Source organism: Chelmon rostratus, chromosome 11 (assembly GCF_017976325.1).
Source record: "Chelmon rostratus isolate fCheRos1 chromosome 11, fCheRos1.pri, whole genome shotgun sequence".
In the NCBI taxonomy this organism is placed as follows: Eukaryota; Metazoa; Chordata; class Actinopteri; order Chaetodontiformes; family Chaetodontidae; genus Chelmon; species Chelmon rostratus.
Window position 1 is genome coordinate 22350973 of NC_055668.1, and position 6722 is coordinate 22357694.

Genomic DNA, 6722 nt, shown 5'->3' on the forward strand with positions numbered 1-6722 from the left:
TAACACCATGGCTGAGCATTTCAGCTTTGGAGCTGCAGTGGACCAATGACAGAGAGGGTTGCATATACCTAAAGAACCAGTCAGTTGGCAGGGTGGGGCTTTCCATGTCATGATAACGTTGTTAAGGTGAAGGCTCATGCAATCTATTACTGTCAGAGCAATACAGAAAATACATCACAGTTCTGATACATCGACTTGTAGGCAACACTGTACAACTCTCATGTATGTATGGCTGAATTCCTAGTATATTACCAACTATCACTGTTTAGCGTACAGCAGCAAGAAAAACAGAAAACAAGCAGTGTTTGATGAGCAGAGTTGAAGGTGGAGGGTGGGTGGAGACAGAGCATTCTAAATGAAGAAAAAGGTGTAGAGCTACATCTAAGGCATTTTAAAGTATGAAGGGAAAATGGAAAAAACTTCTAAATATGTTTTTTTGATGGACAAAGATGAGTTTTTAGGGGTTTGATCAATGCCAAGAGAGGAACTTGGCAACACCTGTGGTTTGTGGTGGTTAAAGGTGAGGCTGTTTAAATGATAATAGCTGCAGAGCTACGTGCAAACTGACACATATCAGCCACTGGGGGGCAGCACACACGCCTTAAACCAACACGCCTGCTTCCTGTTTAGTGTCTGTCGGATTTCAGCATCTAAAACTGTCTTTCCAACAGTGGAGTCTCTGCATCTGACAACCGTCCAAACAACGATGCCTGATTTCTACAGTGGTAAGGTATTCAATACCTGAGCGCAACAGAACCAAACACTTTCCAGTCTTTATGGCCATTTGTACAACAGGCCTACACTGTTGGCGTAAAGTAATGCGTTACTGTAATTCCACTACTTTAACTACAGTACTGAAAGTCTAAATGCTATGTGAAAGTAGTCAACAGCTGCAGAGGATCCAAAGGCTATTCGCTAGATTTTCCTGTTTTATAATCTAACATCACTCGACCGAAGACTGTTAAGGCAATGTGAGCTTTTTTCTCGTCGTTGTATTTGTAATGTTTCTAATACAAACTGAAGAATTAACTACTGTAGTAAAGCTCGGTTAACATTTATGTTGCACCATGTCAACCTTGTACCAAATCCTACTGCCTCACCCAGACAAAAGTGTAGTTCACAGGTAGGGACACTAGTTATCGCTGCCCTCTGGTGGTCGGGAGTATTAATGTTTCCTATCGCTGAAGTGATCATCAGTACAGTGATAGATAAAATATGTCCTGTTCCATCCCATCAAAAAAAAGAGAAATAATAGAGCTACGTGTGGATTTATAAGAGAACTGAAGCAGACATTTAAAAGTAATCCAAAAAGTGACTTTACCAAGTAATTAAATGCTTTTATATGCAATAGCATATAAAGGCGCACCACAGACACATTTACGTTTGCTTGATAGAATAAATCTCAGGAACAATCTCAAACACAGCGTCTCTCGGCTGAGCCACTCACCTGTCGGATGGTGGCATTTCAACATGAACAAACAGGCATTTCCTGGATTTCTCTGGAAAGTGGTAATTTGGATCAGAGTGGTGACTCACTCCCTCCATGTCACAACCTTCACCGAGCAAACCTCCACACTCACTGTGACCGACTGTTTCCTCCGCTTCACTTGTTCCAGTTTGGAAAAGAAAAACAACTTTAAAGACGAGCACTTCAGCCGTAGGAATCCAGCACTGAGACTCTGAGTTTGTGCAGAAGAGGGAGTTTCTTAAAAATGAATGAATGAATAAGAGGATTCCCAAGCATTAAAGATTTGCACCTGAATGTGACACGCAGTACATGAAATATGATGTAAGCTTATAAAAATGTAAGGCAAAAATATTTGGAGCATCACTGTGCACGCTGCTAATGCCGAAGTGCGAAACAAACCCGCTGTTTCAGCGCCATTACAGCGCCATCATTCTATGGTCAAGCTAGCAATAATAAATATGCATATACTACTCGAATAAAAGATCATAACATCTAAAATATTTATTTGCATAAAACTATCAACACTGATTATTAGTTTCACCTGGGAATCAAACCCTGGTCTGACCCTGTAAGAGGACTTTACCCTCCATTCGTCCTTCGCTCCTGCCATTACTGCCCCCTGCTGGTACTGCAATTCATTACACTCGTGTGCTTTTCACGCTTCCATGAGGCCAAATGTAGCACTAACACGCAGTCCTCTAGTGGATCAGTGGCTTTGTTACAGGCTTTGATAAGAGAGTGGGCGTCTCTTCTGTCCTTTTATTTCGTTGAAGTGCTGCTGGACTGATTCAGGAGTCTGAAGTGGGATTACTGGCGACTCCAGTTCCTTCAGTTCAGCGTGTTGTCTTGTAACTTTTCTTCTTTTCTTTCTATCTGCAGGCACCACGTGTTACCAGAAGCTTCTATAGCCTCTGCAAGCTTTCGACATGTACGCTGTGTTTGCCTGTGTGTGTCAGAAGGTGAAGACGAGAGGAAGAAGAGGTGTCTGTGTGTGTGTTCCTGGTTGACAGTAAGCGATAGGTGCTGCTTCCTTTGCCCCAGAGAGATTGCATTCATTCCAATGACAGACGAGGAAGTGAAGCCTCCCAGGACCCTTGAGTACAGATCAGCTCATCAGTGTGTGTGTGTGTGTGTGTGTGTGTGTGTGTGTGTGTGTGTGAGGGAATCGCTGCTCCCATCAGCTTCCGAGAACTTCAGCTCGGGTTTATCATCCTTCCTGGCAGCGTGCTGATGTCATCCACGAGTCAGGATGTGGTCAGATGATCTGTTAGATTGACTGAGTGACCAGAAATGGACCCTGGTTTAAGATAGTTTAGAGGATTTTATATTTACTGATTTTCCTCTGCATCACTTCCTGTGTCTGCAAGGATTACAGTCATTATAACTGTCCGACTCTAATGACTGACTAATGGGGCATAATGTGCAATAATAGGACAAATCATTGACATACATATATTCTCACGCATCTATGTGCAAATCATGAGGAAGCAACTTGAGACATGAGCATCTAATGATCATTACTCTTAACCTTGTTTATACTTTTGGCATCGTGTGTATTTGAGATTTTGTGGATTTTTGGTATCTGTTTCTAATATTTTTTGTTTCTTTATTGATATCTGCTCTATTTCCTTCTTTATGCTGAAACTGCTGCAAAACAGGATGAATAGAGATCCATCTTATCTTATCTTATCAGCTGGTTTAAAGTCCTAAATCTGTCCCACAACACATACACACAATACTACTGCTGTCTGCATTAACCAATCAGCAACAACCATCCTGAAAGGCAGGAATATTCAGGAACACCAAAACAACTTTCCCAAATCTAATACAGATGAATTCTGTTTTCAATGACATCAGTGACTATTGCACATTATTTGTAAGAGTGCAGTTTAAATTGGTGAGTAAATCAAATTAAAACAAAACAAGGAGAGAAAACTAATCAAGAGAAGCGAGGGAGGACTTTCAGGACTGACACAGGGCTCAATGTTAGATTCTGAGCTTTCGAACAGGCCGAGTTAAATGTGCTGAAAATCATTCTGCTGGAACAGAGAGTGGTCAGAATGACTCAGCTCGTCGCTCTCTGATTCAGTCTCAGACCTGGATCAGAGAGCAGTCAAACATTATTCCTGGTGTTTGTTTTATCCTGCAGAGAGAACCAGGCGGGTGGGGTTCAGCTGCTGTTCGTGACAGAGGTGGAGAATCAGTAAACTGCTGGGTGTCATCTGTTTTCCCAGCTCTGGTCTCAGGGAAGACCCCTTCAGGTCTGATCGTCTGATCGTCATCAGCAGCACTGAAGGTGAATCTGCGCTCACATTATGTTTCACTGAAGAATTCCTCACAGTACGAGCTATAAATCTTCATTTCAGGGTACATTTTAGTCTTTAGCTTGAGATCAAATTAAAATATACAGCCTGAGGTTTGATACAGTCTGATTTATCAAAGAAACATTTGATACTGAGACTCAGACTCAATAAAATGAGGACTTCAGACTCACTTTAGGCTTGAAGGCAAAAGCAGAAAAATCTCTTGTATGGACCTGGTAAAGTCCCAGAACGGTTTTAAATAATTAACGCAGTGACAGACGCTGCATAGCTCCACAGCTTCAGAATATAATAATCAGGCCTCAGCTGTGAAACAATGTGGTCTCAGCTTTGTAAAAACCTTTTAAGGATCAACATTCGGGGATGTGACTTGATGTGGATGCTTGAAAAGACAGTTTGTGTCACTGTAATTTATAATTAGCAATCACTGATTGTCCTGCTCTTTTCTGTCTTTATCTTTTCTTTCTTCTCCTAACCGCCTATTCATCAGTTGCTGCTTTTTATATTCTGTATTTTTGTTACTGAAAGAACCAAAACCAACAAAGTGTTTGTCCATCTCTCAATCTTCTCTGACTGTCTGAGGCTCTCGGGCCAAAGTCCGTTCATTCCTCCTGAAAACATCTTTAAAAACTTGTGAAAAATATCTAGTTTCATTTTTAAGAAAGGCTAAATAACTTCCTAAGTTAGCTGATCACTGTAGCTTCAAAGCACTCAAACAGAAGTAAGCAGAACATTTATTGGGGACTATTTTGAGCGGCGGATTAATCCACATTTGTTGCCATAGTGAGTAGTGAGCATTTCCAATCTGAAACATACTCATATTTATTGTTTAGGCCCTCTTTTTGTATCACTTTCATGGCCAGGATCAGAAATGAACAACTTCTCAACTAGCTGATGACTCTGTTTGACTCCTGATCCGTGATTTAACATCATAAGGACATGGCGACAGTCACGGCAGAGACTGTTCAAAGGTGTCAGAAGTTTAAAAACTCTTCAATCTGAGATGTGCTGCAGTCTTCCTCAGAGTAAATCCCTGCCGACAGGATGCAACAGAGGAGTCTAAGAGGAAAAGGAAACAGTTTGTCCAGGTTGGAGACATAAAGATCCACAAAAACAGCACTCTGAAACAAACAACTCTGAATCCTCTGTGTTGGTATAAGAGGCTGTAATTTCCATAGAGCATGCAGAGATGAGGTGCAGTCAGAGATGACTAACACGCAGTCACCTCATTAAGTTTTAATACAGCGAAGCAGATCAAGGCACAGAGTTTCACTTTGATTTTACGAGTCTTCCGTACAAGCAGCTACTGGCTCACCATGAAATAATCAGTAAAATACCCTCCAATGTAACAGGAGTTTCTTATCTATTGTTAAATAGTTCCTCACAGTTCTACAATAAGCTGACTTTGGAACATGCTGGCTTCATGTTATCTTCCTCCTGTGGGATGAACCGAGGCTGCGTTTTTTTTGGCTGAGACAGTTTCACAATGTGGACTCCGTATCTCTGCTGGCAAAGACAGAGATCTGCTAAAACACAGCCGAGGGCCAAAAAACCTCCGTCTTCTTAGATGGTCTTTTCCTTAAAAGGCCATTGGATCATAATCAGTAAGATAATAGTACGCTGTGAAAACACACACACACACTACACATCCCTCTTGTGAACCTTTCTGCTCTCTCACACCTGCACCAGATGACGACTACCACCGGCCCTACGGCAGAGGAATACGGTCGTCATGACAACCGAGTCCCATCTTTCCCTTATCCCCGTGTGAAAAAGGGCAAACACCCACGAGAGGAGAGGGCAATGAGTTTGTCTCGGCTCTGCAGTTGACATCACCTTCTTTAACCACGTGTATTCATTAGCAAACGTTAGCATGCTAAGCTAATGCTAAAGATCACTATACAGCATTGTGATACATGTTAGCATTACATTACATTACACAGAGAGGCTCTAGTGCGGCTGTGGTCTTATTTATGATAAATTAAATGGAGGCTGGTTCCAGCTGCAGCATCTGTTCTGCCGGAGGGCCACTGAGCAAGGCACTGAACCTCAGCAAAGCTCCTCTGCAGCTCCAACCTCCCTCTGGATAGCAAAGATGATTAAAGAACATTTTCCCCATTCGACGATGGACTCCAGGCTCTAATTATATCAAACATGAATGATCAAAACAGACACATAATAAATCACACTTTCAAATACAGAGGATGTGAGCTCATCTTCTTGTTTAACAGCACTCAGTCTTTGTTCAATAGAAACTAATAAACCAATAGTTCTGCAGCCCGTGATGTTAGAAAAAAAATGCTGTTATTATGATCATATTTTCAAAATCAAGTGTTCACACTGAGGTCACACTGTGTCACTGTTTCTCAAATCCATATTCTGTACAGTGTATATGTGCACATTTTATTCTGTATGTTCTATGCTTATCAACACTTTATCATTTTAGACCAACAGGAAGTTATACTGTATGTGTGATGTTGGCTGCCAATCAAACTGTGACTTTTGAAAACCAATTAAACTTCACAAAGGGATGTCAGTCTTCATCCAGGGAACTAATATTTCTTTTGTTTTCACAAGATGTCTCAGAGCTGTCTCACCACCTCCCACAATTTAACTGTTTTCCAGCTGTGAACAGCTCCTTCATTTCCCTCATGCACTGCATTTTGGGAGAATCTGGTCCATTTCAAATGTGAACACAAATCAGACTAAGCCCCTGCTGAGGATGGAGTTTGTGCCACTCCTGTACAGTTTATACACTGCTGCCCTCTGCTGTTCATAAACTTTCACTGCGTGAGCCGGCGTGGGTGATATTCTGAGAGCTCAGTTTACATGTAATTTTACATCCAGTTAGTTGTTCTAAAATCCACTTTTTCCCTTTATATTCTGTAATGTGACGTCACATAACAGTACAAAATACTTTATTTAAAGGCAGA